The following is a 15,387-nucleotide window of genomic DNA, read 5'->3' as shown; positions in this document are numbered from 1 at the left end:
TGATATCTAACAAGTAAACCTTACGTTTGGGTGAATCGAGTTGCTGACTGAGACACATATGAGAAAGTAGTACTAAATGTGGTCAGTATTTCAGTGAAGTTGTAAGTGCGAAGCTCCAGGGGTTTAGGAGATACAGCTACCAGAACATCACATGGAAGTACAGAATAGTCTACAGTTGGAGGTAAAAGCTCTGTAAGACCTCTTGTAACGACAAAAGGTGAATAACAAATATATGGGTACATATTAGGACTAGGGGGAAGTCATATAGTAAGGGTATACCTGACGGCGGCTATCTTGAAATCCGCCATTTTGAATTAAGATTAAGTTTTTAAAATAGGAATAGGGTCATATGATACATGATTTAAGTCGCAAATTTAATCAGAAGAACAATGGTGACGTTAATTTTGATTTACGTGCAATTGGTAAAAAGTTACAGGGAAATTAAATATTGTTTGCAGCATGTGTATTAGTCCTTTACCCCACCTTGTAAAGCCATGCATTCTTTTCTGAACTACATATTGATTGTACTAATTGAGGACTTTTCTGGAAGAAAGACCCAATTTCAATTATGACTTAATTCCACTTTGGCCATTTTTCCTTAAATTAGCAACTTGTTTATGCGATAACAAATGCTGGTTAATGATAAAGCAAAAATTGTTATACCTTTGGATTTATGGTAAAATATGCTATTAATAAGGTGTCAATGTTATGCGTTTTGTTTAAAACTTTTGTCTTATTCAAAATGGCGGATTTGAACATGGCCGCCATCAAGGCAACTCTTACCATAGACCTAATATTTGTCCACCTGCTTTTTATTTAATTATTATCATTAACACAAAATTTACAAGGTGGGGTAAAGGACTAATACATATGATGCAACAATATTTAATTTCCCTGTAACTTTTTACCAATTGCGCGTAAATCAAAATTAACGTCACTTTTGTTCTTCTGATTAAATTTGCGCCTTAAATCATGTATCACATGACCCTATTCCTATTTTAAAACTTAACCTTAATTCAAAATGGCGGATTTCAAGATGGCCGCCGTCAGGTATACCCTTACTATATACTTCCCCCTAGTTTTAATATGTACCCATATATTTGTTTTTCACCTTTTGTCGTTACAAGAGGTCTTACAGAGCTTTTACCTCCAATTGTATGAAGACTATTCTGTACTTCCATGTGACGTTCTGGTAGCTGTATCTCCTAAACCCCTGAAGCTTCGCACCTACAACTTCACTGAAATACTGACCACATTTAGTACTACTTTCTCATATGTGTCTCAGTCAGCAACTCGATTCACCCAAACGTAAGGTTTACTTGTAAGATTTAAGTAACTAGTGTTGTCCACGAGACTCAATCAAGTTCTTGTCTCGTCTCGAAAGCGAGACGAGAATTGTCATGTCTGTCGTTTCGTCTCAAATTTGAAAATGTTCTCGTGTCATGGGCCACACTACATATCACTATCCTATTTGCTGAGTTCCATTAAAATGCTATTAGCAGGTAAATGAAAAATATAAATGGGTTTTCGAACCAAGGACAGTGAATTCAGCGTCATTTGGGATCATAAACAAAAGTTTTGTTTAAGGTGCGTTAAATGCGGCTATTTATGGTTATCTGCAAAGAAACATAAGATAGACACTTCATTTGCGGCCTGTTTTTGCAGATTCAATTCGATTCATTGTAAATCCACCTGAGCTGCAGAGGCATTACTGAGAGGGATTTTCTATTGTCATAACGTACATAAGGAAAAGAATAGTTATTTCTAATTAATGGTCATGAAATTAATAAATCACACGAAAATTTCTTACTGAATATTGGTTCAGTAGCATTTGAAAGACAAAATCCTTAAAAAAAATATATATATATATATTATTACTGCAAGACTAATGCTATAATTTAGCGAGTGCTTTTTCCACAGAATATTTACACTTGAGCCAGGCTCGCACCCAGAAATTTTTTGTTGGGAGGAGTCCAAAAATACAAGTCACTATGTCTATGTACTGTTGAATGGGTATTACTCAGCTCCCGGAAAGATGATAAGTAATTCTAAAATACTTCCACCTATATTGTTAGGGAAAAAACTGATAGAACTGGATTGTTTTTTATAAAAACAGTACAGATGAAGTATAAGATCATATTTTCATGCTACATCAATCATTTCCCTGTTAAACAATTATAGTTTCATTGAGAAAGTGTACAAATGTATATTGAAATAAGAAGTTTCGGGGGGGGGGGAGTCCGGACCCAGTGAAACCCCACGGGTGTCCCCCTGATCTAAGCAACAAACCACTATACATTGTATATTATGAGAGGTCGAGATTTTTTTTTTAAAAAATGTTAAGAGTTTGATCAGTGCGCCCTGCAATCTCGGTATATCAACATGGATTCTTACAAAGTAGATCGACAGTTACAAATTTAGGTATTATTACAGAGTTTATAGCTTCTTCTTTGGACAACAATGGTCAAGTAGATGTTATATACACTGACTTCAGTAAGGCTTTTGACACCGTGTAACATGATGTTTAACTACATAAATTAGCTTTCTTTAACTTTAGTCCTGCAATGGTCAATTTCTTTTTCTCGTATTTGCATAACCGTAAACAGTCCGTTATCTATAAAGAATTTCTTTCTAAAGAAATCGACATGATTTCAGGAGTTCCGCAGGGATCGAACTTGGGGCCTCGTCTCTTTTTACTTTTTATCAATGATCTTTCGTGTTGTATTACAAATTCAGAAAAAAACTACTGTTTGCAGACGATCTCAAAATATATGTCAAAATCAAAACACAAGAAGACTGTTATTTATTACAACAAGACCTAAATAAGATAATGAATTGGTGTAAGGTAAACAAACTTCAGATGAATGTAGATGAATGTGTGTCTGTGACGTTCAGTAGAAAAGAGTTTTCTTGCGAATATTCATATTCCAATGGTGGGGCAAATTTAAATAAATCAAACTCAGTGAAAGATTTGGGAGTAATACGAAACCTACAGGAACCTCGGATTCGTAATTCGAATGAGTAATGAACTTAGAAATGAGATGACGTTGAAGACTCTTTACTTTTCGTATGTTAGGGCTAAATTAGAATATGCATCAGTTATCTGGAATCCATACTTAAAATCTGAATGCCAGAAAGTTGAGCAATTACAAAATAAATTCTTGAGATATTTTACCTACAAAAAGAACGGTCATTATCCAAAATTTGAGCACTATACCAATCTTATTGATAATTTTAAATTCAGGACGTTAGAACAAAGAAGAACACTAACTGACTTAATTTTTCTCTTTCGACTTCTGCATAATAAAATTGACTGTCCAACGCTGTTACAAAATCTATTTATTCAAGCCCCGTCCCTCAAAACGCAAAATATAATAACACATTCTTTTGCTGGAAAGCAAGGACAAATATACTGTATATATCACCTACTTGGAGAATTTGTGCTGCTTACAATGCAATAAGTAAAGAGAATGTGTTTTTGGATATATTCAGTAACAAAGAGCGTCACTTCAGGAACCAAGTTTTGGAAATCCTATGATTCATGGCTTATTTGTACACTTAATGTACCGTATGTTATTTGTCTTGTCGTGTTATTACCGATATGTATTTAAACTTATCATCATTACTCTTACTGGTTAACTGGACATAAACACTAATGTTAACCTTCTGTAACTGGAGTTTTATACTCTGTTGAGTGTACAAATACAAATAAATAAATAAAGTATCTTTTACATTATTACAGAAAAAGAAATGCATCTAAGATCCAACTTAGGTGAATTCATAACAATTTGAATGGAATCGAATTGAATCGAACAGTTCCATATGGCCATCAATGACGTGTCTGTCTTAGGTATTTTTTGCAGATAACCATCAATGGACGCATCTGGCACACTTGAACAGGAATTTTGTCTATACCCGCAGGTGACATTGTAGCTACGATGAGTTGGGGGGAGGGGGGTGATCAATTGTGTGTGTGTGATTATATATTTGTATAAGCAAACTGTAGCACGTGATCTTATGAGTAAAACGGCTGAGATGATGTATAAAAGGATTTGCAATATACCAAGAAATATTAAATATCTCTATATCAGTTAAAAGACGACACCTGTCATGAATCATCATGCAGTAATTCAAGAATTCTAAAAGTGCTTAATATAGATATTATCTAGGACCAATATTAACAGGGGAAAATCATATTCACGAAGAAATTAAATGTCGACTAAAAGCAGGGAATTCGTGTTACTATTCGGTTCAAAATCTCTTGTCGTCGCGAATTCTGTCGAGGAATTTGAAGCTTAAAATATACAAAACGATAATCATGCCTGTTGTTCTGTATGGTTGTGAAACATGGTCACTTACTCTGAGGGAAGAACATAGACTGAAAGTATTTGAGAACAAGATTCTGAGACGAATATTCGGACCCAAGAGGAACGGGAATGGAGAATGGCGGAAACTTCATAACGAGGAACTACATAATTTATATGGTTTAAGGGTCGTCAAGTCTAGGAGGTTTAGATGGGCAGGTCATGTAGCTAGAATGGAAGAAAGTAGAAACGTTTTCAAAGTCTTGACTGGAAGACCAATCGGAAAACGACCATTAGGAAGACCTAGGCGCAGATGGGAGGACAATATTAAGATGGATCTCGCAGAGATAGGAATACAAAGTAGAAACTGGGTGCAGTTGGCTAAGGATAGAAGTCAGTGGAGAGCTTTTGTGAACGCGGCATTGAACCTCCGAGTTCCACAGGCCATAGAGTTAGTTCTAGTTAGTTAGTATCGGTTTCAATTAATAAGTTTGTTTACATTTTATTGGAAATCTAAAGGTCTGTATTTTCTACAAATGTGTATATCTAAACATATGACAATATCCATGATTATATCTCATATTATGGGGGACATTTTGTTTAAACTTTTTTTTTTTTTTTTTTTTTTTTTAAGGAATAGCTTAATGGAGGTTTCAAGTACAAGGTTTTTCAGTGTGGATTCTGTTAAACATATATCGGGTGTTTTAAAAATGACGTCCACGGACTAAATGGAAGAAAAATGAAGTAAGTGGACATAAAACGCATTAATTGCAAATATGAGTATAGCAGGGGCACTGAGTTAATAGTGGACGAGATTTCGGTATATGCTTGTCGTGAAACTTCACGGAATTTTTCCTGCATTGTCAATAATAAAAATAATAATGATAATAGTGCAAAATATCTTGTTCGATAAATTCATGTCGAACATTTTGAACTCCTCTCCCGGCCAATCAGATACCCTCTCACAAATTAATTGATTTAGAGATTAACATCCCATTCTAGCACTGAGGTTATATGAGAACGTGGAAATAGAATTTCACATGCGATCAGAATCAAATACGCTCCCATGAGGTACTGAACCGGCACGCATATGCAAGCTATGTACCATGCACGTCAGAATTCATTCCATGGGGATGCGTAAAAATGTGCCCGAAAAAAACATGACCCTTGATTTTGTTAGCCAGCGGAAAAGATGACCTCGCAGAAAATGGCCCAGAAACAATAACCCCAGGGGGCATCGGGGCCAGGCCCCCAAATGATTTCCTGCCCCCCCCCCAAATGTCCAGCTTTAAAGTTTATATAATTTACGGTTAAATACTATGGAAAAAATACTATTTTACCATAGCAATCGAAAAACAGTATGGTATCTCTTCTTTATACCAATCGGAAAATAATACGGTAGGCCTATACTTTTTTTCGACACCAGATTACACAAATTTAATGCGATTTATATTTGACAGTTTGAAGACAAACGTTTTATACTATAAATACGACCATTAAACAAAGGTACTAAACTAATTAGTAAGTACATTATATTTTTATATGCTGTAACAAGTGTTTTAAAAAACATTTTTTATAAGATGGAAAATTTGATGAAAAATAACGTTTTTATTTGGATTTCATTCCCTCCTTTTAATGCTACTTGTTGTAAAATAGGAAGTGATATATAGCTGTTAATAAAATAATTATGTTTTTAGTCACAATAATAAATAAATACTAGCAAACCCACAAGTTCTGAGCAAGCGCAGGACATTATTGTCTGAAAGATTGAATATGATACAGTAAAACCTGTCTATGTTGGTCACCATCGGTTCCATTGAAAAGTGGCCAACTTATAGAAAATAAGTGTGATTGGTGTATTTTAAAGATAGGATTTCTAATATTACTTGATTGTAAAATTTTAATAAGCAATGGCAACATAGCTAGTTTTAAATACTGTATATAGAGTAATCATAACAATGTACAGTACTAGAAAAAAGTACTACAGTATGTTTAATATATGTAACTTTATCTTGCTGAAAACTAGTCTGGTATACTTAGTTATTCGGATTGAAAGCTCAATAACACAGACAACCATATAATAGAGACATATTCACGCAATTTATTGAAATTGATATTGGAGCATACTGAGTTATTTAGATTGAAAACAGAGGCCGCAGTGGTTCAGTGGTAGAACGTTCAATTCTGGTGCATGGGGTCTCTGGTTCGATCCCAGCTCGCGTCAAGTGAACTTTGTGGTGGACGGATACCGTGTGCGTGGGTTTCCTCGGGGTTCTCCTGTTTCCTCCCACTTTCTTCTTTCCACCATTTTACTCATTTCTCATTATCACCGTCTCCTTTAGCCTACCCGGCATAAAGGTGGGACGTAAAGATTTTATTTCAGATTGAAAACAAGAAAAGCAAACTTATAAATTGAGCAATTTATGTGCAATTTATATGTCTTTTTTTCGACAGTAACAAATATTTTCTGTAGACACCCTTCGAAAAAATAGCAAATCAGTTATTATACAAATTTGTTCATCGTGATTCATTCTAAACGTACTTCTTTTATTCTTTTTAGCACAAATACACGTTCTAATTTTGTAGTTAACTACTTCTTGTTAATGAGCTACAAGTGTTTCCTCGGAGCAAAATATGTTTTAAGAAAATCTTATGGGAATTCATATCTCTAAACTTCCGCTACATGGTTAGCTTTGAAACCTTGAGAATTTTCCGGAATTACTAAAGCTCCCCACTAATGAAAGGAAATGATATAGCTAATGGTTTTTCCAAAACAGACAGGGTAAACAAATACGTATAACCATTTCCTGAATTCTTGTACGTGCTTGTTCATATTCACATCTTCCTTCACCAACCCTTTATGGGGGTAGTGTTCTGGCCATTGACCTCCAAGAACAAATCGTGCGAATCCATGTTTCTTTGTGTCCAGTCACAAATACAGAACATCTGCCTCTCATATGGGAATACGAAAGAGTTAAGAAAAATAACAAAACTGTATTTTGCGTGGCCAAGATACGCAAGTAAATTTATCATTATCGTCATAGGATAAACATTGTTTCAGTGTGGCCAACTTCCAAGAGACAGGTAGTCAACTTACACAGTAATAGGCAACGAATGTCTTATGGGAAAACGCAGGTTCAACACGAACCAGGCGAAGATAAGCAGGTGGCCAAGTTCACAGGTTTTACTGTACAAAATTTAAAATATTTATGGCTAGCAAAGAAGTTTGAATAACACGTTAATAATATCTTTAATTAAGAATTTTTTGATAATTACTCGAATTTAAGACGTCCTCGAATCTAAGATTCACCCCGATTTCGCTGGGTTAAATTAAGGAAAAATGGTAATATGTTCTATTTTTACTATTACTAAAGCGCTCTTTGATATTGGTCATTTTAGGTGATTTTTGTATATCCCTCTCCAATCCCCATTTGTGGGGCACGACATGATAAAAATTATCTCAGGCCCAAATGTTATGTATGTTAAAAATTTGAGATCGGTTGGGTGGTTCAAGAGTTAAGTTCTATTTAGAAATATATATATTATTCTCCCCTCCCCCTCCCCTAGGTTCTACCGTCAAAGTGAAAATATTAAAAAAAAAAAAAAAAAAACTTTCCAGGCTCGAACGTCATCTATGTTGAAAATTTGATCGAGATCGGTCAGGTGGTTCAAGAGTTATTCTTTTCTTTATTTGGGGCCGCGGTGGCTCAGTGGTAGAGCGTTCACCTTGGTGCTTGGGGTCCTGGGTTCGATCCCAGCCCCCGCCAAGTGAACTTTGTGGTGGACAAACACCGTGTGCGTGGGTTTTATCGGGGTTCTCCCGTTTCCTCCCACTTTCTTCATTCCACCATTTCATTCATTTCTCATAATCACCGTCTCCTTTAGCCTAACCGGCATAACCGTGGGACGTAAAACTCAAAGATTTCATTTCATTTTTTCTTTTCTTTATTTGTATATATATCTCTCCCCTCCCCTCCTTCTAACCTAAGCTCTACCGTCAAAGGGATATGATAAAAACCACCCCAAATCTGAATTTCATCAGTGTTGATAATTTGATTAAGATCGGTTCGGGGTGGTTTAAGCGTGATGAAGTCACAAAGACAGTCACTTTTATTATTATTATTATTATTATTATTATTATTATTATTATTATTATTATTATTATTATTATTATTATTATTATTATTATTATTATTACATATATGTCCCTCTTCCCCTTACATTGCGCCGTCAAAGTAAAATGATGAAAACATCCCAGGTCCGAACCGTATCTATGTTGAAAATTTGATCGAGATCAATCGTGAGGTTCAAGAGTTCATTTTATTCATTTTATTCATTTTCATACATTTACCTTCCTCCCCAACCCTCCCCTAGGTTCTACCATCAAAATGAAATAATAGAAAACTTCCCAGGTTCGAACTTCATCTATGCTGAAAATTTGATTGAGATCGATCGGTGGTCCAAGAATTATTAACTCACGAACATGGTCACTTTTATATACATATATATTGATTTTTGTATATCTCCCTCTCCTTCCCATCCCCTACGTTGTTCCGTCAAAGTGAAATGGCAAAATCCATCCCAAGCACGAACGTCATCTATGTTGAAAATTTGATCGAAATTGATCGTTTGGTTCAAGAGTTATAGGGCCTTAAGCAAAGTCGCTCTGATGCTTAATTAGTGCCATACTAAAGAGTTCCAATAACATATGTTTAACGTCAAAACGACTCTGCATAAGGCGGATTAAGTTTTATTTATTTTTTACAATTGCTCATCTTCTCCCCTCCCTTAAGTTCTACCGTCAAAGTGAATAGCTAAAAACATTCCCAGCCCAGAACTGCATCTACGTCAAAAATTTGACCTCGATCGATCGTGTGGTTCAAGAGATTAAGAGTCATAAACATAGTCACTTTCAATTTGAATCTGATGTTTTTGTTCACAGACACAGCCATTAATATATAGATTTTTGTAAGGAAATCTTAAAGAAATTAAGTGCAATTTTAAAGAAAATCAGTCTTATGTATAAAGGTAACCAAGAATGGTTTGTCCCTTTTTGTGGAGGTCTGCGTTCCATTGGCCCTCACACCGTGAGTTGAATGTGAATGGAAATAAGGCGAAGGTGAGTTCTTGTTGTGGGTATATCCAACATACTACCTGGTTTTGGCAGTTCAGTTACACCGTGAACTTGCGTAAGGAAGAGTGAACATGGGACCTCAACAGAGCGTCATAACGGCGTGAATGCTGTACGAGTTCAAACTGAGGTCCAACGCCGCTGCAACGGGGCGGAAGATATGCTAGGCCTTTGGCGAGGGTGTCGTGACTACGCGGATAGTGCGGCGGAGGTTTAGCAAGTTTAAGGACGGTGACGAAACACTCGTAGACGCACCACGTGCTTTCAGACCAGCACATGTACAAAATGAAGATTTACAGGCAGCAATTGAGATGAACAGTGGCCAGACATGTGAGGAAGTGGGATTACAATTCAGTGTGAGTGGAAAAACCATTCGGCAGCATCTCCATCAATTGGGGAAATACTACAAGTTGGGTCGATGGGTCCCACATGATTTGACTCCGAGCCAGAAGGCAACGCGAGCTGACACCTGTGTTTCTTGGCTGTCTCGTCTGAGGAAGGAGCCATTTCTGGACAGGGTGTTGACATGTGATGAGAAGTGGGTCCTGTACGAAGCTCCACGGCGCAATCATCATTGATTAGCATCCCATGAACCGTCCAAAACAGCCGAAACCAGCACTGCACCAGAAGAAGGTCTTCGTGTGTGTTTTGTGAACTGCTCGCGGCATCGTGAATCGGGAACTGCTACCAGCTGGTCAGAGCATCGCTGCAGCTGTGTACTCTCAGCAGTTCAGCAGTGTTCAAGAAAAACTCAAAACTCTGGAGCCAGCAATTCTGAATCGCAAAGGGATCCTCCTGTTACAGGACAACGCTAATCCCCACGTGGCTAGCATGACCCGGGACACTATTCCACGCCTTGGATGGGAAACACTATTGCATCCGCCATACTTCCCGGACATTGCACCGTCCTATTATCACCTGTTCCATTCCTTGGACAATCACCTTAGAGGACGCCAGTTCAACTCCCTAGTAGAATTACAAAATGCATTTGATACATTTTTCACTTGATACATTTTTCACTTCACACTCACGAAATTCCATCGCAATGGAATCCACGTCCTTCAGAACGTTGACGGAAGGTCGTCGCTGCTGATGAGGACTATTTTTGATCTTCGAAGTACGTCTTAGCCCCAGGTGACATTCCGATGTTCGAAGGTGGTGTGTGAGAAAGCGACAGAACTTACTTGGTTACATTTGTAGATAGCTTATGTGTACAAGGACTTAAATTGAAATAATTATGCACAAAGGTACAATGTTTGGTCGGGGCCAGTAGTTCTTGGTTAAACATAATAAAAACTAGCTGGAATATAATTTATGGAGAAAAAACAAAATAAATAAATAAATAAATAAATAAATAATAATAATAATAATAATAATAATAATAATAATAAAAATAATAATAATAATAATAATATAATAATAATAATAATAATAATAATAATAATAATAATAATAATAATAATAATAATAATAATAATAATAATAATAATAATAATAAGCTAAAGAAAACAGTGTTTTTAGTCTTTCGGAAAGAAACAAAAATTTTCCGGTTTTTCAGGCCTCAAAAACACTACCTGCAACACTTTTTTGGGGGGGGTGTTCATTGTAGCTGCCCCCCCTTCAAAAACGATGGGCCCCTCCTACATAAAGCTGCTGGCTACACCCCTGAATAACCCTGTAATATTTATACAATTTTCGTGCGAATACTAATTGAATATACAAGATAAAAGAATTCAATAAATTATAATGTATTACTAAAAGGACAGGGAAAATTCTATAAAGAAAAAAATTGAAAATTAAATTAAGAACCTGACATTCTGAAAATAATACAAAATTTACCATTTTTCTTTTGCTTGTTTTTCATAAGTGAAAGGAGATAATAAAATGCAACTTACCACAATCCTAGATAATATTATTCTACAACAGAAAATATGAACCTCAAGAATTTTCAGTTTGTCATGCATAGAAATTACAGTGTTGCCAAAATAGCATTTCCACCAGAATCTAAGTTAAGGCACCGACTAGAGGAACGAACTCAATTGCATTTGATTAAGTATCATATTGTCTTGGAATCCTGTGGACTACTTTTTAAATAATAGTTTATTTAAGTTTGTAATACACAAAATAGTTTTAACACACAGTTATTAAAATTAAATAATAATGTTATTTAGAAAGTAGTTCACAGGATACCAATATAACATGATACCTAATCAAATGCAGTTGAGTTCGTTCTTCTAATTTCTGCCTTAACTTAGATTTTGGGGGATCTGACAACACTGTAATTTCTATGGATGGCAACACTGAAAATTCCTCAGGTTCATATTTTCTGTAGTAGAATAACATTATCCATGACTGTGGTAAGTTGCATTTCATTATCTCCTTTCACTTATTAATAACAAGTAAAAGAAAAATGGTAAATTTTGTATTATTTTTAGTACGTGAGGCTCGTAAGAAAATAATACAGAGCTTAATGTTAAGAGGCCTTATCACTACGAAATTAAAATACCGCTAATTTTACAGTAATTATGTGATATCTTCAAATAGATAAAAGATACGGTAATCGAAAAGTGGAACAAGACCTCCCTAGACAATATTATTTTGCGTGTGATACCGTTATCACGACTCATTTATCTGCTTTCGATTTCCAACCATTTAGAAAATCGGCATTTATTTTCGCGTTTCTAAATAACAGCAAACGAAAAGCTACTAGGTGACTCGTAATAACGGTAACTCATGCAAAATAACATCGTCTAGGGAGGTCTTGATCCACTTTTCGATTATCTTTTATCTATTTGAAGGTATCACATAATTACTGTAAAATTAGCGGTATTTTAATTTCGCAGTGATAGAGACTCTTAAATGCAGTAAGAATATTAAACGAAAACAGCTCTTACCAATATTTTTATATAGATATTCCACTTCCAAGATGTATTTCCTTCCATTTCATGTCAACTCGCTCTTTTAACATCACAAACTCGTCGACAAGTGTGAAAGAGAAGACTTCAAAATAAGCTTTTGAATATAACCTAAAAAAGGTCACTATGAATTCCAGCCATTCATTTATACAATACTATTCGTTTGCAATCCATGAGAGACAGAAAAAAAATACATCAACATATTAATGTCACTATGAAATACTGTACAATCACTGCTAGAAAATCCATGCATTCGAAGGGAAACTTTCTCAACCAAGGATCAGTTGGAATTGTATAGTACCAGGGGACATTGCGCCTACATCTCTCCTAAATTTTCAACGAACCTGAATTCTCTAAGTCTGTGTTTGTGTATGTCTGTTATTTGTGATTTTTTTTTTTTTTTCAATTTTTAGTCCTCCATTCGATAGAGCATGAATAATTATCTAAAGAAATTATGGTCTTTTTCGTGTCACTCTTACCGTTCCCGAGTTATTGGTTTTTAAAAGTTCCGGTTTTGGGAGATTTCAGGAGCCATATCTCGGGAACCGTAAGTCATAGAAAGATCATATTGGTGTTGATCAGTACCTAAGAGGATGGTGAACATTTTGGTACCAAACAGTAACCGGTGCGGCCACTGGCCAACTGGCAACCGTTCCCCACATATTGGCCAAAAAGTTCGTATTTTGGGTGATTTAAGGAGCCATATCTCGGAAACCGTAAGTTATAGAGAGATGATATTCTGTGAAGTCTTCAATTTTAAGGCCTCCATTTTGAGAACGTGTCTTCGTAAAACAACATATCGTAGAACGTTTTAACAGAACTCTGAAATAAAACACGTGCAAAAATTTTAGTACTCAAGGAAATTATAAATGGATAGATATATTACAAGAATTGTTTAATGAGTATAATAATAAAGTACATAGAACAATATGGTATAAAGCCTATAGAAGTTATGAAGAAAACAAAATAATTGTTTTTAAGTTCGTTCTGGCAATGCTCTTGGAGCATTCTCAACTGGTCATAATTAATCTTTCTTTCAGTGAAGTTTAGGCCATCATGAAATAAATGTATACAGCGACGAAAGAAGTTCGCGAGAAGGGCATTTCTATATTTTACAAATAAAAGCAATTTCTGTTCTTGGCATTTGGAACTGTTTTTCTTGATACAGATAAACAGAAATGACAAACAAATGCTGCAATCTGTTTAAGGCGTCTATCTACTGTTTCTCCATTTAGATAACTTTAACTTATATCCACTCCTGTTCTTAAATCGACTTCTGTTTATGAATAAAGGTGATAGTTGTATCAAGGGACATGGGCTTTGGTGTATAAAGGAGAATAGTTTACTTGTAATGATTAGTATTTCTTATAATGGTCTGATGAATATATATATATATATATATATATATATATATATTCTCGAAATGATAGTGTCTAGTTCTATATTCAGTGCATGTCCTTTCAGCATCAGTGCCGTACTGTGGAAAATCAGCGCCCGGGGCTAGAGTGTACAACGGTGCCCCAATACATATAAGTGAGATCGACAGACCATCCACGAAGTGACACCATGGTTGGCACGAAGCGTAAGAAAATTTTCAAAAATTAATTCTACTTTTCTTTAATTTTGAGCACTTTTTATTACTTTTTTCCTTAAATTTTATATATGTCCACATGTATTTTCCTAACATGAATAACATTTTCCTCTCTTTTTTCCTTTCCTTCTTTTCTGTTTCCTCCCGAATTTTGCGCCACCTTTACGGCCCGTCGCCCAACTCGTCCCCCCCCCCCGCGGCATGGCACTGTAATTGATAAAACTGCAATAGTATGTGTTTTATACACATATTGTGTTCCTATTATTGTATATCTATTATTTTAAGAAAGAAGAAGAAGCAGATCATAGTATTTTTCACCATTTATTATATAACAGATAAATTAGTAGCAGAAAACAATGACTTATCATTGATTGTTGCGTCCAGGTACAACAATCTCTGTCTGTTGGTAAGTACCCAGTATCTACTGTATCTACCAAGGGATAAAATGCCTGCTCGCTATTAAAAAAAAAAAAAAAAAAAAAAAAAAAAGCCCTGCGATTCTTCTACTTGTTCAATGTCCTTGTAGTTTTTACAATGTGAAGCTGAAATAATTATTATCGTAAATGTAGCTCTCCCCTGTAGCCTTGTTCAAATAATGCATTTCAGTAAAACAAAACTTCAAAAATGTTCCTTGGTTGAGCAACTTCCATTCTATGCCGGGGTCATTTTTTCATCTATAATTCAGACTACCTTATTGCAACTGTCAACATTTCTATTGGTGGAATACAGGGTCTCACCTCTATATTCTGGCGCTGAATATCACTTCCAATTCTTTCTATTAGAAAATCAAAAGTTTGTGTAGATACCTGATAGTAATTTAAAGATTTCGCATCATCTTTGCGTAATTTCTCATGTAGTGTGTAAAAAGCACTTTCTACATGATGCACAGCCAATAATGGATGATCGTAAAGCTTTCGTGCACTGTATTTCCTGTTCCTACGTCGTAAGTACAAGGCAAGGGACATCTTAAGGGTTATTTTCTCCGTCCAGGCTATTATTTCTCTACATCCCCTTTCATGCCTTGGAATGCACTTATGATTAGTTTATCTGAAATTTAGCATCCCTTTCATCAACGACGCTGTGTGCGAACGTGGATCTACAATTTATTCTGGGATTCAAATGACATAAGCTCCTACCGGGAATTGAACCCGGATCTTCTAGAAATTGACAATAATGTTTGGTAAGTTGTGTTTCAAACGTATGTAGCTAAATCCTGCGCGCCGACTACGTGGGTGCTCCGGCACCCACACAAATAATCTTGTGGGTGCGCGCACCCACAAGAGTTTTAGTTTGGACCCGGATTTGGAACCATTTCTCTTGCGTTTGAGTCAGCCGTGTTACTGACTGAGCTAGGGAAACCCCAACTTATCCTTATAGTACTGGTATATTTTACTTCATCACAACACAGCCCTTTATGATACTGTTCATAAAAGATTTTAACTAAAA

This window comes from Thermobia domestica, chromosome 7, assembly GCF_964235325.1.
Source record: "Thermobia domestica chromosome 7, izTheDome1.hap1.1, whole genome shotgun sequence".
In the NCBI taxonomy this organism is placed as follows: Eukaryota; Metazoa; Arthropoda; class Insecta; order Zygentoma; family Lepismatidae; genus Thermobia; species Thermobia domestica.
This window is presented reverse-complemented; position numbering follows the sequence as displayed.